This window comes from Brienomyrus brachyistius, unplaced genomic scaffold (assembly GCF_023856365.1).
Source record: "Brienomyrus brachyistius isolate T26 unplaced genomic scaffold, BBRACH_0.4 scaffold62, whole genome shotgun sequence".
In the NCBI taxonomy this organism is placed as follows: Eukaryota; Metazoa; Chordata; class Actinopteri; order Osteoglossiformes; family Mormyridae; genus Brienomyrus; species Brienomyrus brachyistius.
The window spans coordinates 1,719,296-1,742,021 of NW_026042337.1; the positions used below are offsets into that span (position 1 = coordinate 1,719,296).

Genomic DNA, 22,726 nt, shown 5'->3' on the forward strand with positions numbered 1-22,726 from the left:
GGAGGTGTGCCGATTCTAAGCTAAAGTGGTACTCAGAAGGTGCTGGATCGTTGCCGTGTCTGTTCAGCAGCGGTACGAGTCGGGGTCTGTGAGATAAGACGACCGGACATGCTGAGGCTGACAGACAGACGCCTTTTCCCTTCAGCCTCTCGCCACGCGGATTACTGCACTCCAGGCGTGGGTGGGTGGGGTGTCGCCCGTCCGCTGTGGCCGTCTCCCTCCGCTGTTGTGATGTGCGAACGGGGGATTAACTCTTGGCAGACAGCTCTCCCTGCCCTACCTTCCGCAAAGCCTCGTCCCCCGGGGGTGTCAGGGCATCAGGAACTCCGGTGACAGCAGCGTCGGAGTGCGTCTGGCAGCAGGTCTCGCGTTAGATCTAACTAATGAAAATCGGTCTCAAATGACGTATCTGTGCAAATAGCTATTGACAATCCGCTTCTGTGTTTGACGGAGTCAGAAAAAAAAAATATCCGGTGGCTTATTACAGACCAGTTGAGCAGAAAAAATAAGAGATAGTTTGTCCAGGCATTTACTTTGGAAATGGTCTATCAGCCCTAGATGAAAGTAGTCAATACATCTTGTGAAATAAATCACAAGCAACAGAATCACATGTATTCCTGCGTCTTGTTTTGAAAACACATAGGATTGTTTCCGAGGCTGAATCGGCCCTGAGATCCACCAACGTCGCAGTGTAACCTAAACAGACAGGTGACTTCCTGCCAGTGAAGCTCACTCTGTCAGGAGGACATTCTCCTGCCGGCTGCGTAGGTGGCTGTTTACACTTTGGCTTCACGTGTGTGACCATGCAAGCGCGAGGTCAGAATCATCACACGCTGCGCAGACAGGAAAACATAATTTTTCCTCATTTCTGAATATGTTATGTAATTTTGCCAGTGGTTTATTGCAAACTGAATGTTTTTCTGCGGGATGGATAATTGGCAATCAAAATGAAAACTTTATATACACCAAACACCTGCTATAAATAACAATAAACAAACAGCATGAATATATTTGTTAAATAAAAAATTCAATATTTAAACTCCTTTTCACTCCAGAATAACAAACCAGGAACAAGAAGCCACTCTGAAATGCAGGGAAAAATGTAACGACACCCGTTTCTTCAAGGGATCGTGAGAAAACTAGCAGGTCTTACTATAGCAGGAAGGATCTGAATGAAATTAGGTGCAAAAACTGGAGTGTGTGTCATCGCTGTCCCTTGTCAAACCACTTAATGCACTGCACACCACTGGATACTCCCGCACATTTCAGATTCCCAAGGTGGGATTTCCTGAGAAGGGAAATTCAGCCACAGGCTTGCACTTAGCGTTCTGCTTCCAGCATGGTCGTTGTGCGTCACTGATAGTCGAACAAAATGGCCAGTGTGGACGACAGACGTATTCTCAAATAAACAAAGAGTTTCTTTTGTGTATTAGTGTTTGGATCGCCTTCGGATACAGCGATAGCCAAGGAGCCGTCAGTGGAGAAGCTCTGTAAATCATTTTCCAGCAAAAGGATGAAGGGGGGGGGGGCGAGTGTTTGTTTTAGACAGTGTGTCTCCAGTATTGCTTTATATTTACACTCCTGACCTCTCCCTCTTCGAGGCCCGATCATTTTAAATGAAAAGATAGCAGTATTAAATCAAAATACTGCACCAGTGGAAATATCGATTTCCGTGTTCTACCAGTGTTATATACCTCTAGTTATGAAATCCACAAATCCAAAAGGTCTTTAATATAAGCCAAGAGAAATGAGTGCACAGCAGATTGAGGCAATGTGAGTGCAGTCAATGGAAACAGATATTATAATAAAAATAATATGGAGAATGCCATTACTGCAAACTCCATAACTTTTGGCTTGGCAGAGGCGACAGGTATGACAAGCTTATCTGTCATGCCTTGACCTTTGAGAATTCTCCAATGCTATAAGTGTCATCAGGATAATTGCCTCTGATGACAGTGAATTCCTGACGACCGGCCCATTGCGGTGTGTTGGACGGTATGGTTGACACACCCATCATCTCTGGGGGCTGAGGGTCTGATCCCAGCTGCGTGTCGGCAGTTTGCATGTTCTCCAGTGTGAGTCCAGTTTCCAAAGCCATGCACTGAGCCTAACTGATGATTATAAATTTCCCAAAGTGAGTGTGATTGTAAGCATGTCAGATTGCATCCTGAGATGGACTTCCATCTCCTCCAGGATGTTCCCAGGTGTTGCGATTCCAACGACTGACTTCAGTCAGTCTGACTACAAGCTCACTCCAACCCTGTGAAAAGCAAGTGGTTGTAATGGATGGATGGATGGATGGATGGATGAGCACAACCCTTTTCTGTCCTCACTGAGACCCAGGGACATAGGCGTCCACTGAAGGGGCGGCTCAGTTTCTATTTTGAAGCATTTTTTAGCATGGAAGCAATACCAACGCAGGCTTGAAAATCCCCATGAAACATCAGAAAATTCTTTTTTAATTTACCAGTGCATTGGGGGCAGGGAAGTTTTACAAAATAGCTTTTAATGTGTAATACAGGTCAACCTGCAGACCTGCTGGAGTGAACAGTGCCCAGAGATAAAGAGCAAATCAAAAGCTAATCAGCCGCCGTCCTTTCCTGCCTCTTCAGGACTCGCTGATCATAACCCCAACCATCCAATAACAAACTGCTATGAATAACCTGTTTCACACATTTCCAGAAGGCTCCAAAATGGACTATTCGGGCACTATTTCATTTATGCTTCATCTAACTTTCCAGTTCTTTCTTTCCGCCCAGCAAACGGGCATATTCCCTGCACACCTACATGTGCTTTGGACGTCTGACCTTCCTGCTGTCATTTCCATCACGGGTCAGTTAACGGCGGTGGCCTGCTGGTTTCCGAAAAGGCAATAATTTGGTGCCGGCACGGAAGCGGAAGGCAGGGGCTCGGGCCTGGCCATCGGAATCCGCGGTCTCCGGGGAGTACGGGCGGGCTTGTTTAACCTCAGCACTCGGGAAGTGGGGGCGCAGGGCCGGGGCCATGCGAGTGGGGGAGGGGACAGCTATCAGTCAGTGGAGACATATAGTTGATTGGATTCCATTGGTGAGCGTGGGACAAATGACCAATCAGATCCGTTTAAGGTCACATTTATCACCTGCTGTTGTGAAAGAATAATGTTTTAAAGTGTTTGTCTTACGCGTCATCAAGCATTAACTTGAAAACCCTAATAAATGGTGGGAATCTCTAACTTGAGACTTTCGAAACATAGTGAATATGGTCTGTGGCGTGAATCGGTCGCGGCCCCCTCCACACTGAGGTGGCCCCCACATCAGGACCAGCGTCTAGTCTTCGTTACCCTCCATATCATGGTGATCATGGTGGTCAGTGCTAAGTCTCAGTCACCCAGCGGTCACCTGCAAATAAACACTGAGGATCAGTCATGCCCAGGCAATTCCACACTGGGGTGTTTACACAGGAATAATGGGAAACTTCTGAAGAACTGCCAGAGAGAAATGATGAAAGTCGCTATTAAAAACAGAGCGTAACATAATTCAATTTGTGGCAGAATTACAGCACGGGACATTTTATTACACTAATGTTTAACAGTCCATAAGTTGTACTATATGACCTGCCACATGCGGCTGGTTTACTGTAAAACTGTGGAGTGACAGACTCTCTCTCTCTATGCATATAAAACACTTATTACTCAACCAATGAACCAGATAGTCAGCGTGTAAGCTAAGGTTAAAAAAAAAATCTAATTTGTTGAGATGAAAGCTTTAAAGTCCTGAAGTTGAAATACAGAAAATTGACAATTATGTTCTTCATCCAGATGGGGCGGAAATAAAATAATCTTTTCAGGTGATAGTTTCCAAATAAAGAAAAAAGGAGAAAAAAAAACTATCGCATGATCGTTCATATCCATCGATGCTTGCTGGCGCTGCTGGGATTGCGACATGCCTGCTTTGTGATGGCCACAGGAGCGCCGAAACCCTTTGTGCAAACGCTAAATTAAAATTATTCCTTTAGTCAAAGAAATAATACGCTGCCAAGCAATCGCTCACAAATCCGTATTATTAAGCCGCCAGTTATAAGGAAGCGTGCGGCAGAGCGCCGGCTCCGTTTTCTTTTATTTCATTTGCGCGTTTTTTGTTTGCCTGGAATGGAGGAAACGCACGGTGGCCGCGCGCTGTCCCTTTGGCCGCGCGGCGCTCGCGGCTGCGGCTGATGTGGCTTCGCAGCTTTGACGTGCAAAGTCCCCGTGACTACGGGCTGCTCTGCCTCTGCTACCTTCGCGATAAAACGGCTTTGGCAGAGACACTTCAGCAGGGAACGACAGGCTTTCTGCAGATCTTGAAACTGTTACAAATCTTTACAGAGTCTAAGCATTAAGTCACCATTGCTCTTCCATTTAAATGTCATCAGAAATATTGAAATGTTCGTTTGCAAGGCGAAGGTTAATTGAAAAACTGTGACCCTGTCCACAATCAGCAAATAGAAGATATGCAAATGGATTAATTTTTACATCAGAAATACATCACAAATAATTTGGGGTATCTGCAATTTTTGTCCGCACCAGAGAAAATGTCTCCTTCCACAAATGGCTTTAAAAGTCCAGTTAACAAAATGAAATAAATAAAAAGCTGCACACAGTAGAGACGCTCCGGAGGGGCCTGGAGCCACAGTTAGACTCACAAATGGAGAACGATTTTAGCAGAAAGTGGGTTTTTTAAAATACTGTCAAACAAACAGGGGAGCACAGAATTGTCCTCACTTGATGTGAAAGCTGCACTTGGAAAGACCATTTTCTGTGTAATTACTGCCTATGCCTGCAGGTCGAGTGAGACGGTGATTACATCTCACCTTGACCCGGTCTTTGAAACCAGACACGGTTATGGTACATTTCCAACCACAGAGGGAGTGCATCACTAAATGAGCCGATTAAAAAGGAGATAACACACGAAAAGGCCATTAAAATAGTGAAATGGCTCTGAAACTCCTGACTAAAGCTTCTCAACATCAGAATTTACAGCTGTGTGACACCCTAAATGGGGGGGGGCAGTGCGGTTTAAGTCACCTTTAAGTCCCAAGAGGCTCCCCACAGCTTCGCCCTTCAATAAAATACTTAACCCACACACTTTTGGGGAACATCGTTTTAGACTGATGGAAAGTAACAGGATTATGTAAATCTCTCTGGATAAGAGTGTTAACAGAAGGAATAAATGAATATTTGAGGGACCCTTCTCTGCCACACAGGAGAGACCCTGGCACAGGGCATGAGCTGAGTGTCCAGACCAGTCAGCAATCTCCTGGACCAACAGAGCAGATCTGGACCATGGACCAGTGACTCCCCAGAAAGGTCATGTAGTCAGTCCACATTGGAGGCACCAGCGTTTGTAGAGTGTTCCAGAAGCATGGGGTTGGCCGGTCCTGGCGATACTTCATCATGATGCATGGCTCCTTAGCGTGGCAGACAGAAAGAAGCCTTGTTGGCTTTGTGGGACCCATGAATATCACAGCAGGCCTGAGAGGAGGAGGCCGAGAAGAGCAGGGAGGCGGAACCCCCTCCTTGGTTGTCCTTTGCGAGTCAGTAAACTACCTGTTTACTGGTACCCTACAGGACGGGAAAGCTCCGACCTCATTGGTTGGCTTATTTTAACCCGATCATGTGACAGCAATTTTCCAGAATCAGGAAGGAAGGGAAAGGCGGCTGCAGGTGTTTTAAAAAAACATGCAGAATAACAAAAGAGTGCAAACGAAAAAAGGCCGGCAGACGATGGCAGACGATGGCAGACGATGGCAGACGATGGCAGACGATGACAGACAAGTGGAATGATTCACTGCTAAATATTCACTTGACACTTCCTTCTGAGACGGATCATTACCCCGCCCCCTCATTAAGATTTTCCCCTGTAACACAAATCTTTAAGAAGCTCTGAATTAAATAGGCATGTTAATGCCATTATATAGTACATTATTCTCACTGTGTTTTTCACCATACAGTTTTCACTTTATTTATGCACGAATAAAGGCAGTGTATAGGCAAATATTATGGATTATTACTAAAAGTAATTGTCAGTCAATTCAATGAGGCAGCGAGGGAGGTCTTGTGGCAGACAGAAATGTTTACCGTGGTAAAGTGAGAGTGGTTAAAGCGGCGAGATCCTGCCCTGATTCAGGCCTGAGCCCTGCTGACCTGTTTATTGGTGCCTGCATGGTGTGTGACACTTGTGACCCGGTGAAGGAGCACTAGGGAGCTCACACCTCCAGATTGTCTGTGCGCAGCTAGCCCTGCGTCACCGGGCACAGCTCACGCACACCAACACAGCCTCCCGCCAGCACAGCAGTAAATTTCACGCTTTAAAAACCTGTCTTGTAAAGCTGGCTCATGGGAAGCCCATTTTATAAGCCCTTTACAGCTACTTTTTATGGCTCTTTCATAGCTAGATACCTTTTTACAATCTCTGATGGAGGGTTTTCCAAAACATCAGGCCAAAACCATAACATTACTGCGGTATGAGTAATAATGATGCGACAGGCAGACATTGGACGATGGTGCTCTTGTGTACGTCGGCTGTCGCAATAAGCGATGTCACTGCCTGATGCCAGCTCTGCGCTGGCCAGCGCTCTGCACATGGCAGTCTGGGTGACTGCTGGCCCCCCATTCCCACGTAAATGCAGATGGGGGAGATCTGGCCGAAAGGGGGGAATATATGGGCAGATTTGCGGCAATAGATAAAGCTAAGAAATTTTGCAACCAACAAACAGGGATCTCTGGGCTAGAGACGTAGAGTACAGTGCATTTCACGTGTGTGGATTTGCACAGAAAAATGCACAAGTTTCTAAACAGAAAAAAAACCTCTTCCCTAAATCTGAGACAATGAGACTGGAACTGAACGATTTCCTTATCAACACGAACAGACAAAATACTTGGACAGGGTATGACAACACCCCTCCCCCAAAGATGACAATCCATGTTTGATTCCAGTCTCCATGCAAAGAAGCCTCTGTGCTTCTAGCGGGTACAGCCTGGTGGTGGTGTGACAGTAGCAGCATAGGGGATTTCAGCCCCATGAATAGGTAGTGAAGACCGGGGCACGTAACATGGCACACTGATGCAAAATCTACACCAGGGTTCACAGTTCCAGTCCTAGAGGTCTGGTCTGCAATTGGAAATTGGCCAGTGCGCTGAATAAGGTGTGTTTGGGCAGGGAAATCTGCAAACTGTGGTGCAGACTGGCTCTCCAGGACTGGGACTTGGGAATCCTGATCTATGGCCATTGCAACAATGCTGGTGCCATTACAAGGTCGCAGCTACTGTGCTCACAGCTACTGTGCTCACAGAAAGCCTTGGGATGCTTGCTTAATTCACGAAAATATATTGCAAATTAATTGATTTTTATAAGAAAAATCATTACCTTATTCATTTGTTTTTGTGTGTATATATATATATATATATAAATAAAATTGGGAGCCAAGAACTTCATTTGCAATTAATATCAAAATGGCAAAAAAAGAACTGAATGCGTCAGTCAAAAAATGATGGCAATAAAAAGAAAATGTCTGTGTAGACGATACGAGAAGATATATTAAACATTGCTTGTCAATGGACTTTTCTGATGAAACTAATAGATTTGCAAAATTTTTCAGAATTATGCAAGTGCCCCAAGATTTCCTGTGAGCGTGGCATGTAGGTCTGGGATCTCATTACTAAACCAGCTGCGAAAATTAGCAAGTTCCATTTCTTTAAAAAATCCAAGGAAAATGCTCCTTAAGATTCTGTTTAATTGTACATCTGAGGAAAGCAGCACAATCTTATTCTGAATAAAATCACATTCAGATTTTAGCCATGTAGATTGAACAAAGAAAGTAATTGCTTTAATAACATCAACACAACTGCAACAGTTCAAAAAAAACCCTGACTGCCATTTTCTGCAGATTTCTTAATGCCCACAAGCCTTTCCCCAGTTTCTCCAAGAAAATTCAGACTTCCACATGTGATAATATTGATACCATCAATGAGAACATAAACATACATAACAGTCACATGACATTCAGAGAATGAGACAATAGATTCAACACTCAAGGCTCCAGAGGTCTGAACTACAAAGCGGGGTCACTGGCTTATTGGGCTAACTCGTCGGATTTAAGGTACCACAGCTTAAATGGACTTCATATTTGTTCACTTACATTTTAACCAGACTACCTTAAATCCGACAAGTTACCCCGATAAGCCAGTAACCTTGCTTCGAAGTACAGGCCACAGATGTGCTACAGTACAGAAATAACAAAACAAAAAACAACAGGTACTGTACCATAGAGACAAAGACTGAACCCGACCTTATGGCATATGACCAGTCATCTTGCAGGTCTTCATTACCTTTCACATGTTCTTGCCACTTATATTACCTGTTTGCGCACTGACTGTCCACACTGCCTACTATCACAGCACAGCTACACAGCTGCATGGAATTACAAGAATTACAGAATGTAAATAGCCCAATAAAGTAAGTCGGTAAGTCAATATGATAAAGCGATTACGGAAATCGTTATAACAACCAGCTGCTAAGGCCAAAATGCAATATGTGCCTGAGTGGAAATAGAGCAGCTGAAGCGACATAGCAGGGCCCTTTCTTTCGACTTCTAACCGCTCGTTCTGCTCAGCTTATACTGGAACCAGTCCCAGGTAGGACTGGGCACAAGGTTCGGGATGCCAGTCCATCACAGTGATGAGAAACACATGGCGGGTATTTCAGAGATGCCAAGCAGCCTCACTGCGTACCTTTGGAGTGCAGGAGGAGACCCCACAAACCACGAGGAGCATATGCAACCTCCACACTCACCGAGCACAGGTGGGATTCGAACCCACAACCCCTGCAAGTGGCAGATAACAGTGTTTACCCACTGAACTGCTATATCACTCTAGACAAGCAATGCATAATATCACGCTAATTATTAATATATAAAAAAAAACGCTTCAATTAAAATGTCGCTCACGTCCTGTGCACTGTCTGCCTGACCCTCCTGTCTCCTCCCAGTCGCGACCCTAACAAGCCACGCCTGTTGTTTGTTTGTCTCACCTATTGTTCCTGCCCTCATATTTAGCCATTCACAGCTGCATCTTGTTGCCCCTTCATTAGCCTAGAATTTAAGTGTTTCCTAGGCTAATGCTCCCCAAATTGCTTCCTAGTGTTTGTCTGTGCCCTGCCTTCCCCGTTTTGAATCCCCTACAATCCTGTTTCTTTTCTGTTTGCCTCCGACTTTGCTTTCCGTTTACTTCATTCCGCTGGTTGTGACAGTCGCATGCATGTATGTCAGCTTGTTCTATACAGTCATGGTAAGGCTGTACGCAGGTTTATTTGAAGTCATTCCGTAAACAAACCCTGACATAGGTATTACACCCATGAAGGTTTTCAATAATCTCATTGGTTGCTTCATATGCATAGAAATTTCCATCCCGTTTGCCTTTAAGAGGCTTTTCCCAGGCCTCCATATTGGATTTTTTCTTCCGGGGATTCTAGCACTAAATGTGTTCTTGCAGGCAGTCTCTGGGCCCGCCAATGTACACAGTGTCGCTGGGGGGGTATTTTTTTGCAATGACCCAAAGCATGAGGTCTGCTAACATCTATTTATTGATTTTCTTAATCTCCCTTCATTTGATCCTCTATAAAAGATCAGAGACTTAGATAAAGATACACTCCTGTTACACTCTTCCAAAAGCAATATTCCTGTTTGAAATGGAAATGTTTTGTTCCCCTTACCCCCTTTTCAAATTTCTCAAGCTGGATATTAAACTGCCTATAAGCAGCATCTGTAAATAAATCTGGCCAGAGGAATTTTAAATGACTTTCGAGGACCGAACCAAACCATTCAAGAAGACTTCAAGTCATAAACGTATGACACAGACAAGGAAAATAAGGTCTCACAATCGTATTGGTTTTTAAGCGGATCAAACACACCGGTCGATTAATTTAATTAAACAGAAAGTGTAGCTGGATATAGTTTTAAAGAAAAATCATTTCTTGATCCCCTTGTGCATTACGGCACAACGACGACCTTTAGTTTAGAGAATTTAGAGAATTCTCTGATCGACCCGAATACCAGGACAAGGATCAGCTTATAACCTCAGGATCAGCTTAGGCTATTCAATCCTATTCAAAGACTACACATTCTGAAACTGTTACTCCTGCTGAAAGAAGCTGCACCGGTACAAAGGCCGAATATGAGAATCCAGTGGGACAGTTCAGCAGCATAAACTGAGGAGGCCAGTGGCAGCTCCAGTGGGGCAGTCAGACTCAGGACCACAAAAGGTTTCAATTATAGAGCAAACCACTGTTGTTTTCTCAGGAAAAAAAAACAGTATTTGTGTCCAAATAGATGAGGCATTACATCATTTATTTATGTCATTATAAGTACTAAACATATATTAGTTGTAATAATATGGAGAAAGTTATAAAAACCTTTCAATCTGTGATGGCTAGTAAGGAATATCCTCTATCCAGGGAGGGCAGTGAGACAATCCCTGTGCAGTGTTAAAGGGGCTTAAAATAGGAAGTGGAACCAGCCAATATAACCCTAATAAAAAGTGAGTCAGGTGAACCGTCCAATCAGTCTGCAGCTGATTATGAGCAGGTTTCTCAAATGCGTCCAGACTAAGGGAAATAGAATTCTGAAGCTTACCATTTTTAAATTTACTTTCATTTTTCCTCCAAAGCCATTGTAGCCTGAATAGGGGACAGATCAGAAAATAAATTATAGTGCGTTTTTTCCTCTCCCCCCCCCTTTATTTTCAGACAGTCAGCGCTAATGGAAGAACATGCAGTCCCATCTGTGACCAAGGTCTACTAATAGTGCCTTCACAACCGACAATATATTTTTAAATGAATACTTTCTTGCATATTTATTTTTATAAATAACAATTAATAATCTGTTCAACTGTTGTTGCTAATCTTTCTTTTCATTATGTTTTTGTTTAAGGATCCACACACATAACAAACAAATTACTCGTATAACTGCATTGTTCCAAAACAAACTGACTATCAATGACATGTCTTACCAATTGTTTACCCTTTTAATATTCTTCTTTTGTACCCAAATGTGACCTTTATTCTTTTCATTCAGAATGTGCAGCAGACTCCACATTCACCACTGTGATTTACTGTTATTTGCTGCCATTATTTAACCTTATTCCCTTCCATTTTTCGTTCAGTGTATACAAACTCCCCTCTGGTAATTAACATAAAGCCGTATGAGGAGCTGAATGGTTCTCAGCCTCGTTCCCCCGAACATGCTGTCTTTCTCCTGCCGCGCTCAGCGACCTGGACTGCATTAACAGATTTTCCGGAGGGGCATTTCGCGAGATCGCCCAGGAGACTGCAAACGCTGATCCGATGCCGCGGCGCTCGGCCACGATGGCTCCTCGCCACGAAAGCATCGCGGCCAGTATCAGCTGGGAAGCATGTAAGACTGTAAGATGTGCCAAACAAGGGCGTGAGCTGGGAGTACGAGTAACATACTGGGAAACGTCAAAAAAACAAAAGAGCCAGACTGCAGGTACACCTCTGTCAACACGCAGACGCAGAGCCCTCGGCTTCATTTATAATGCATGGCATCTGGTAAATGTTTGATGAGCCAGAATCCCCATCTAAATCAGCAGTACCCTCGCTAAGACAAAGGTCATTAAGGGTCAGCGCTCAATCCGTGCGCCAGACGTTCACCTTTCACTTTCACTTTCACGCGCTTAACCTAATCTGCGGTGTCAGATCTCTCTCATCAGTCCTGGAATCATAAAGCCCCCGGAGAATATCTGAGGAGGAATCAGCCTGGAACCGGTACAGTAAGTACGGTACAGTATATCCTGGTAAAATTTCTACCTGTGCCACTCTGGAATCAGACAGACCAAAAGTCTTCGACTTGACATGGGTCAACAGTGTCACTCTGATTGCAGGTAGTTGGCAGGTATAACATTGAAGCTGCAAGGCAGTAACTGCTCAGCTGAACTCCATCTGTGTTACATGAATATAGGTCTAATTGGATGATTTGAAAAATGGTTAAAAACCACAAGGTCAGACAGCAATTATTGACAAAGGCTACACTTAGTTGAAGTGCTAGGCATGGTCACATGACACTGACACTGATGGAGAGCCCTTAAAATGTCAGCATTGAAAAGTCAGTCATAACAATGAGTCACCCCCTCGCTGGCTATTTCGAGGCAGGAAAAACCAGGCGCCAGTGTAACACAAAGCAGGATTTCTTGCTTAGCCAGATAACCTGTACGGAAGGTTACTGGTTTGAACCCTCACATGACAATTAGCAAAGTATTACTATCATTATCAGTGATTAGGGTGGTATGGTGGCGCTGTGGTCCACAGTGTTCCCTCACCCCTAAGGCTTTGAGTCCCCACCATGGCTCCATGTGTGTGGAGTTTGCGTCTTCTCCCTTTGAGGTCGTGGGGTTTCCTCTGGGCGCTCTGGTTTCCCCCCACAGTCCAAAAAACATGCTGAGGCTGATTACCACAGGTGTGCACGTGTGTGTGAGTGACTGGTGTGTGAATGTGCCCTGCGATGGGTTGCTGGCCCATCCTGGGTTGTTCCCTGCCTTACAACCATAGTTTCAAAAATAGGCTCTGGACCCCCTATGACCCTGAATAGGACAGGTGAGTACAGACAATGGATGGATGAATTTGACCTCACATGCCAAGGTAACGGTGATTATTTTAATTCAGATTAGTCACCCAGCTGTAGAGGGCGACAGCAGAGCCCTTGACAGATCTAAATCAAGTTCTTTCATGTTACTGTCCCTTGTCCTGTGACCAACGCCCGGTGCTTCTGCCCGAAAATGCTGAGCACATCGTATGTAGTGCTGTTTGGGAGAACACGTTCCAATCTTTTGGGCGCTTGCGGATTTCCTTTTCGTCATGCGCTCTCATCACCTGCAACGACTGATTAAATGCTTCTGGCAAAAGTATCGAAAGCATTAAAACCGCAGACGATATTTCAAAATATCTACAATGCTGCAGTTTTAATTAAAACTAATAAGATATAATAGGCTACCAGCCAGTATAGTCTAAACAAAAGCAATTTTAAATTCGAAAACAAAAATAGAGAACTACCAAATGCGACTCTCTGGCGTCTTTAAACAGCCCCTCTGTCCTCATATCAATGGCTTATTCATTATTGATCGACATGATGCAGAACTGCTGGTGTAGGATAGCTTACATGACAACATCCGTCGGAAATCTCAAACACACACACACAGACACACCACACACACACACAAAACACACACACAGACAAGCTTGTAGTTATATATTTGTGGGGACTCTCCATTCATTTCTATGGGGAAAACCCTAATACCAGCATGACGACCTTAACCCCCACCCAGCCCTAACCTTAACCATAAGTAACCAAACAAAATACGAGACTGTTGGCATTTTTACTTTTTTGATTGCTTTCACAGATCTTTGTGGGGACCTGAAAAAGGATCAGTAAGTGGGCCTGTCAGGTATTACACACACTTCATATCCTTACGTTGTCACGGTGCCACACTACATGGATCTAGCAAACAGGAAAGCCCCTTGTAGAGGAGGGAACAAGCACTAAACCTATTGACTACGAAATTAAGGAAACCTTAAGGCGGTCTGGCGTTATGGGTTTGAGACCTGAAGAGAGCCAGCAACTTCTCCCTTTGACAAGGTGCATCTCCTATAATACTGTCCCGCCGGAGCACTGAACAGGAGCTGTGAAAGGCACACATTCAGACACTTAAACAACACCTACGAAACAAGCAAAGCGGGGGCGTCGTGCATTTCTACATCCTCTGCTAATCTCACCCCCTTCATGAGGGAGGCTCCACCTGAGCAAGAACAATCTATTTCCCGGTTAAGAGCAAATCTCCGTCTTCCTTTGCAACTCCATCAATCGAGCTGCGTCGAAGCAGTTGAGGAAACAGACAAGTTAACCAGTTATCTGTAATGTCAAGCACCGAGACGGGCACTGCTGTTGTACCCTTGAACGGGGTGCCCGTTCTGCCAAGCCTGAAAGGCGCCCATAAGCACGCTAATCATCTTGCATCGAAGCATCTGCTAAGGACAAAGTAATAACGGCAATAATGAAAATATTCATCAGCCAGCTGTTTTTTGGCTGTTCGGCGGCATCGATTCTGTTTTGAAATTAACTTCTGAAAGAATACGGGAAAGGCGCAGGGAGCGAGGCGGTGGGCGTCACGCTGGGCCGGATGGCCGGGGCGGGCGGCAGACATGCTGGTGATCGGCTGCCATTAAAATAGTAACAGAAAGGGCAGAGTAACAGCACCACGCAGCACCTGCTCCTGGAGTCGCATATCAGCGACTCATCTGCTCGGTGTCAGAGAAGCCGCCCCCCGTCCTCCCAGGAGCCCCGAAGATGGCCCCCACCTCGCGTGCTGCCCACCATGGTGTAATTTTTGCCACGACCCCTCCTGGGATCTTGCCGGAAGCTGAGACCCCAGCTGCACTGTTGTGACCATCACACATAACGAGGGCCCGACCCTCATGTGGAGGATAAATCCCTGTTCTTATTTCAGAAGATTGGAAAAAAAATGAAAGTATCAGGAATGCTGATGTTTAGCTTTATTCCTAACAAGAAACATCAATCTCCTGACAAATATGTATCTTCTGTACAAATACGGGAGATATTTGAAAAGCAAGAAATTACAACCGATCATATACCTTTCAAGCCATGTTCTCCATTCCGTTCTCCAGAAGTATCCAGCACCTCAAAGGATAGTCGCAGTAGTAGCTGGTGTATGATGGTAGTGTGATGTACGCATTTTTTAAAAGCCAGAGGGTCCACAATAATCCAAAAAGTTAGAGCGATATTCACAAGGCTGGATCAGGTGACTTCCCAGCAGCGCCATGTAAGTAGGTCACCCTCAAAAATAATGCAATGCAGCCTTGAGGCTGCAGAGAACTCGAGGATGGCTCTCGGTGGGCTAAAAACCCTCCATCATTCCCATAAGCCCCTGCTTCATACGCTGAATATTCTTGAACCAAGCACTTGTCAGTCATGCTGTGTTCCCAGGCGAAAGGGGAAGCATCTGAAAGGGGCATAAATACCCTGAGCCCAGCAGGGATTAGACACTTCTGAAGAAAGGGGTTAAATCAAAGGAACAAACACGAAAAAAAAGAATCAAACACCCACATTGTATCTCCTCGCAAGTCGCAGAGAGACCAGAAGACTTAAGGTTGTGTGAGGTTGGAACAGATGTATAGGGATGTCCAATGGGAATCTCCGAGTAGACGCTGTGTTGGGTACCCATAATTCCACGGGGCCAGTCAAGGAGGCTACTTTGTCAAAACGGAGCTTATTGCGCATTTTGCATAATTTGATGAGGGTAACAACTAAGTAATTAATGAGTAATCTATTGAAGATACAAGTGAGCCATTCTCAAGTGATAAACCCACATGATTGTTGAATATCTTTCAAAGTATTAACTGACAACTCTGATGTATTTCGCCAAAAACCAGCACAGCACACCAGCACCATGCCAGCTACTGAGTGTACATGCTAATGTCATCAGCATTGTGCAATTACTTTTGAACATCAACTGCACGAGGATGCATTCATTAATGAAAAATGTATTTCCCATTCTTCTGAATATAAATAGTGAAGGATCTGTGCACGTATGCTGGTTGCTCACTGACGCCCCCGTGTGGAGGCACTGAGGTTGCACTGCACCAGATCCTTGAGCTGTTGTGTCTGTGGAGGCTGCACGCTTGTAGCTGAGCAGGTGCTGACCGGGAGGGATAAGGAAATGAGTGCCGGGCCCCATAAGGATTACCTTACTCTGCGTTGCCGCGAGAACAGCAGACTGGCCCCAATGCTGCCGCCGTTAATAACGGCTGTGCCAAGATGAGCGTCGAAGTTCCCCTGTGGGCACGCAGTGCCTGCGATACCGGCTGCTTTGCGCTGCTCAAATGCTCTCTGCAGTCATTCAAATAAACTCCTGCTTACTCAGTGCCTGGGCTTCTTGTTTTGTCTAATAAAGTGCTGTGCACTTCTGAGCTTTTTAATGTCTGATGTTACAATGGCTTATTCCTCAGTCGGATGTAACATTCAATAATGGGGATTAAGGTAAATTCTTGTTTTCTCCAAACGTCTTAGTATTGCCACTGCTTCTGGTTTAAGCTATATCAAGGCCCACAGACGCAGTCCACAGACAATGGGAAGAAGTTTTCAGGCGATGCCAGTCTTCCCACATAGACATCGTGGGAAAGGGAGAGCCGCATGTCGGTTCTGTGCCTGTCTGTACTTCTCAGCTGCTCTCCTCCCAAAAGCTGCCTCTCTTGCCTCTGAAGATCAATGCTCCTTAGTAACCCATACAGGCTAAGGGTAGCAAAGGATTGGGCGTGTCATGGGGTTGGGGTGAGAGTAGAGGGGACGGGTGAGGGGGGTGATATGGTTGCCACATTGCAAACCCATCCCCCCCCAAAGCATCTTACCAGGTCATATCTCTACTATTCAAAACAGAGCTGATCGGAAAGTCTGCCGGAAACTAAAGATAACGGAGTAGAAAGTAGCAGGAGGAACTAGGGGGCTTCAATTGCTTTTGCTCGAGCAGCTCCTTTCTGACGTGGGCCAGGCTGATCTCCTCCATCTCTAACAGGCCAGTAACAGAATCCACGCTGTCTGGCTCTCTGAGTGTTTACTGATCCATGGGACTCCATGTGGATGGAACAGACATACCCACCGGACTAAATCAGACGGAGTGGATTTAACATGGCTATGAAGCAGCTCTTGGGGTGATTTTGATAGCAAAGTAGCGTCCCTGACATTAGCCCTCCTGAACGGCACGGCTGTGCTTTACCCCCTTTGATTGCTGCTGTTTTCATTGGGCAGCCACAACCTCAACCAAAAAGCCCCCGAAAGCTTTGCCCCTCGCCGGGAAAATCTGCTGTTCTGTAAGTGAATCTGCCGCCACAAGGGGGCACGTGACCCGGCATAACCTTGATTCGGTACTCAGTTTTTGACGGCACTCAGGACCATATTTTGGAAGCGTCCGCTGGACGTAGTTGGCAAGGTTAAATGCAACTCGCAACATGGTGGATGAAAGGTCGATGTCAATTATGCAGCCAGGTCGCTTTTTTCATTTCGATTGTTGTCACAAAAAATACAACCGCTGCATCAATAAATTAGGCGGCCCCGCTAACGCTAAACATGCAGATGGGCCAGCCGTCTCCCTTTCATCTTTTGCAAAGGGAAGTTCTGACAAAAAGATTTAAAGAATAAGTTCATGAAGCCCAGTTTCACTGGGAATTGAAGACCCACGAGAAATGTGAAGAATACAGGACAGAACAATCCACAGTTCAAAGCCATACCCAAAATTCCCCAAGAGGCTCCCTTGCAAACGCTTTGCTTCTTCAATCTTATGCTTTATTATCCTCTATTTGAATCGTTTGGTAAACATTGTTTCATACTGCTATTATAAGACTAGCTTCAGCTTTTGAGTCACTCTTCAGAAGATTTTAATGTATACTCATTATAGTTAATGCGAACAAAACATATTGAAATGTCAAACTGTTAAGGCAGCAGAAGCATGTCTGTTAAGTGGGGCATCTAGAACTTTGATATCTGAGGGTCGCAAAACACGGTGGAATGATTAAAGGAAAAGCACAGGCAAGCAGTTTGCGTAATGGCTCAACACAGATACTTAATGACTCTGCCCACCAAGGAAGGCTCATGTAGCAAGGTGGAGAACTGGCGAAGGTATGGAGGTATGGAGGGGACATGGAAGGCCAGGCCGTCTCGTAATGGCCGGCTTCTCAAGCAACGAGCAGCTCTTAGGTCTGCGTGACTGATATAAAATTCTGGTGAACAGCTGTCAAGAGCATTTCAGACTGAGGGAGGGGCTGGGGGAGGCGAGGGGAGGGGTCTGGGTCAACAAGAGGATCAGGTAGCTGGGACAGCGAGCGGTCCGGTCGATAGATAAGAAAAATGGGTGTCCCCCCCCCGACGGAGACAGGAAGTGAAACCCAGCACCAAACGACATCATGCCTCAGGCCGCTGGGGAGTATTGGAGCGGTGGAGAGCGACCCCATGTCCCCACGACGACATATGGCGTGAGTCTGCGAGTTCTCAGGCCGTGTGTTTGGGCGTGTTCGACAAAGGACAAAGGGGAAGGTGGGTTAACGTGAGTCTCGCCGCGAAAAGCCGCTCAGAGCTGTCGTTCTTTGTTTTTTTGTATTTTTTTTTTTTAAATCTTTGCAAACCTGCTGCAGTACACAGATGATTCCCAGGGCAGCCGCGAAGCATATGTGAAGGTATTACAGGCTATGTTTACAATGCACTGATCGATACCGCGAATCACTTTCATTCTGTTCCCTTTTAGGGGGAAGCTTTGTATTGTGATAAGGGAATATATTAGACCAAAGGCCTCTGAGCTTGTTTACCTTGCTCCACAGAGAGGGAGAAACCATATTTCATGAAACATTCCTGATGTGTGGATGGATGTCCATAGCCTTCTAAAATACTGGCCCCAGACATGGATAAGAGCTGGTTTGCCAAGAGCGAGAAAACTGCAGCGGAGTCAGTTACACACTTCATGCAGTGCTAAGATGTGCGTGTATTTCAGGCGCTTGTTTAATGCAGGGAATTTGACCCAGCAGAACCTGAAGCACAGCTCGAAGTAATTGTCACCTTCGGTGCTGCTTGGAACCGGAGAACCGACCTAATAAAGGTGGAAAGGCAAATGTAAGGCAGAGGTCTGGGGAAAAGAACACACCTGCCTGCCGTTCCCAGTCTCATTTGTAAATCCAATACTTTGAGACACTCAACGCTGAATAGGAATCACCACAGTGGCAAAGAGAAGACAATGGGCTTCTACGGGGCACTAAACGCAATCAGCAGCGTGGACCCGGAGACCGTGGTGCCGGGGATTAATGAAATGACTCGAATGACAATTAGTGGTGTTTTCGGCACTGGTCCGCAAAACACTAATGAGAAAGTGATGCCACATGAACACAGAGAGTTGCGAGGCGTGTGACCCGAATCCGCAACACTCCAGAATAAGCCTGGATCATTCTGAGTATAAGTGAGTGATTTTGTGTAGTATGTGTGTTTGGGGGGGGGGGGGGGGGATTTCATAGTGTTCAGCAAAGGGATCACTGACCCCTGATTAGGTTAATCACCTAGGTGAAAAATGAAATTACCCACAAAATTCATGCACACATATTTAAATAAACCACATTAATTCACTACATCCTTAGCTTATAAGTAGTTCAGTGGCTTAAAAAATGTTCAGTTACAGAACAACCTGTCCATCGTCATCAGAACTGAACTTCAAAAGGAACGTGAGACCGCTGAAGATGTGGCCTCACCAAGATAAACGGCAAGAGCACCAGCAGTCTAAATTCAGCCATTGCATAAGTGACTCATGTTCCTCTTTTGTCATTGGCAGTTCATTTTAATCTAACGTGAAAATGACGAGGACTTCCTGAAAGCAGGGCTGACCACCAACATCCCCGACACAGCCAAGGCCATGTTGTGGCCAACTTCATAACGGAGCAGTGTAGCGAAGAACCGCCATGTGGGTACGAGGAATCACACGCCTGTTGGATGCACCGATCGGCGTGTGTGAAGCAGGACAAATCTGACAGCCCGAACTGGTGAGGAAGATTAGGGCGTGCCGGCACTCCAGCCAGCCTGGAATACGCTTCCATCCAAAAAAACATCACTAACCAAAAACATAAAGGACTCCCTGTTAGTTTTGGTTAACTTTAATATATCAGTAGTCTGCAAATGGGGACGTCGGTACGGGTTGTTGCTTCAGCCCCAAAAGAAGGACACAAAACTGTAGAATACATTTATCAACATCCTTTCATATTCTTACATACTTACAGGCCCCTTAAGCCACCTGTATGCTCATTCGCAAAGAAAAAACTCCAAGCTACCTCTTCCATGTGCTCATTTAGCAAGATTATTGTGTATTTAAAAGGTTCGACCGTTAATCCAGACCTCGAACATGCAGCACCTAACCAATGTACCCAGTAGCTGCAAACACAGACGCTTTCTCCTCCGAGGCTCCTGCATATGGAGAGTTAATGCTCCCTGCACAGAGTTACAATTAATTACAGCCACAGCCAGCTGTGAAAAAGCCTTTCCGAAGGAAAAAGTCTGTACTGGGTGCTTGGAGACACACAGGCGAGAGGTTCAGTGGCATGAGCAGCCCACCTGCCCTCCTTTACAAGGGAACAGAAGCAGCTTCACAAACAGCACATATTTCTGGGAAAGTAATATTCAACATGGATCCAGCGCCGAACATACAGAACCTGACTGACCAAGATTCCATGCAGTTGCTACTTCCTGTCTGGATTTTCAGACACCTGGGTTTCATAACTCAGCCTCTTGCACATAACAGGTCCCCTAAAAAGAGTAAACCATCTTTTTTCATCATTTCTACATGGTCACTTTGTCTTTGAGCAGCAGAAGTCCCCAGCAGGACCGCCTGCCCCACTGCCTTAAGTTGTTGCTCAGTTTTTATATGCCCTAATAAACAGCCCCATTCCTGCCCCTTGTCTGCTCAGGTCACCTGCCAGGTCGCCAAGTCTGGCTCCCAAAAAGAAAAAAACAACAGAGTTGACCGCTCTGTTGCTGTGACCTCAGAGTGCCCCGGGTGACCAGCAGGGGACACACCGGCAAGAGGACAGTCATCGGTCACCACCACCCCCCAACCAGCACTCAGGAAAAATGGGTAGGAAGAGAGAGAACTTACCTGTATTGCTGCAACTGCTGCTTCCCACGACTGTGAGCGAGAGAGAGCAAGAGAGAGAAAGAGAAAGAGAGAGAGAGAGAGAGAGAGAGAGAGAGAGGGGGAAGGAACGGGCACCCGAAGAGGAGGATGCAGCTGGTGCTGATGTGATGGCTCCGATCACACGCAGCACGCTCTCCCGACTGAGGGGAAGCTCTTGCACTTGGAGGTGGTACTTCTCAGTCTAATGACATCTGCCTCTCTCTTTAAACCCATTGGCTAACAGGGATGATTCCCACTTATCCAGCATCGCTGTCTCCCAATGAATCCCCTTTCCTGCCTCCAGTCCCCATCCCCTCCCTGTCTCTCTCTCTCTCTCTCTCCATCTCCCGCGCAGCTCCTGCCAGCAGCACCGCACTCGCTGCCCCCCCTGCCCTCCCTGCCCTCCCCCAGAAGCGTCTCCGCGTGTCTCAGTCTGCAAAATCCCTCCTGCCTCTCTGTCCTTTCCCTCCCTCATCCGTTTCCTTTGCTCTCCTCTCCTTCTCCTGCCTTATTGTTTGACGTCAAGTAGTTCTGAGCATGTTTCTGAATGTGGGCTACACTCACTCCGAACCCTCAGAAATATTCTCTCAGGATGTGAAGAAACGCAGGAGAGCTCAAAGCGATGCAAGAAGTCTGGCAGGATTGCTCTGCTCCATACTCTAAACAGGGAGTGAATTATTTGTAGCCACATATTGCACCATTAATATATTTTCGTTCACTTGACTCCATCAGTAACACTTTACTCAGTCCCACAAATAATGCTATTACTTATGTATTAATTAACCACCACTTAGTAACATACTGATCTCGTGTTAATTCATCATTAATCAATCATGGCACATATTTTACCTCAAGCAGTCACTACGTTTGTTGCTGTATCTGTTAATTCTGCAAACCTTTGTGAACCACTGAAGTAACGACGACAACTGAAGTCCTGAATATCACAAGTGAAATACTGATCTGTTGTTTGTTCATTACGTGCGATTCTCCCACTGACCATCCACAATATATAACTGTTCTTTACACTGTGCAATATCCACTGTATATATGTAACTTAGTATATAAGTAGCATAGTTTTCTCCACTCGATGCAAGATCTGTATATGTGCCATTCATCTGTGCAATTACCCACGTCGTGTGCAATATGTGTAACTGTCTGCACACATTTTTGTTATTTCTTGTTTATTTCTATTTTGTTATAGTATGCTTTAGTTTGTTTTTTGATTGCTATTTTATTTTAGGCGAGTGAATTTCCCTCGTGTGATATCAATAAAGTCTTAAAAAAAACATAAAATAAAAAAATAAAAATAACGAATCTTTTATCTCAAGTACCTAGTATATTTGTTCATGATTTATTCACCAGTAGTAGCTGAGTTACTACTAAGTATTTGTGCCCCCTCAAGTGAAGTATTACCATTCTGTCTGCTATTTGCCTCACTTTGATTTAGGATTTTCTTCTTCATTGCTCTAACAAACCAACATGCTCTCAGCCCCTCCCTTCCTGCCTGAAGATAAAACGCTGAGAGCACAAGGAAACCTGCTTCTTGCTGCTTTCGGTCATTCTGCGACTCGGAGACCCACAGATAATAATCCTCCTCCATCCCTCTGAATCCCGGCAGACACCTACGGAACCCGTGTGTTCAGCAGGATTATTGTGGGGCATATAATCCACTGCCTGGTGTGTAATACAGAAGGCTGTGTCCCCCTGTTCAGGTCTCACTAAGTCAGAAGCTGGAAGTCAAGAGAGACCCAGAGGAACAACGGCATATGGCGTTAACGCGCCCAGTATTGATTGGTTATTTGACCGAAGGGGGTGGCTCCTAATTCTTACCTTCAGCATCCCTTATGCCCCGCCCCCCAACCTCTTGTTTCAGACATATCTGACAGCTAAAGGGTTGCATCACTTTTTAAAAATGGAAATGTGTGTGTGTGTCACTGGCAGCTGGTGAAGATCATGGAGGGGCTGTTAAATTTTCATTATAACCCCGGCTAGAAT

At 45.5% G+C, this 22,726-nt stretch overlaps 1 protein-coding gene across 2 annotated transcripts in view; it reads right to left on the reverse strand.

Annotated features, from left to right (window-relative positions):
• Nucleotides 1-22,726, reverse strand: part of LOC125725203 (thrombospondin type-1 domain-containing protein 7B-like) — a 137,655-nt gene that overhangs the window by 102,925 nt on the left and 12,004 nt on the right. The window contains exon 1 of one of the 2 annotated variants that reach the window (XM_049001923.1): nt 20,714-21,035. The exons of the other annotated variant lie outside the window; for it this stretch is intronic. The gene's annotated coding sequence lies outside the window, so the exon portion shown is untranslated. Of the gene's footprint in view, nt 1-20,713; nt 21,036-22,726 lie in introns of those variants that run through there. 2 annotated transcript variants of the gene reach the window in all.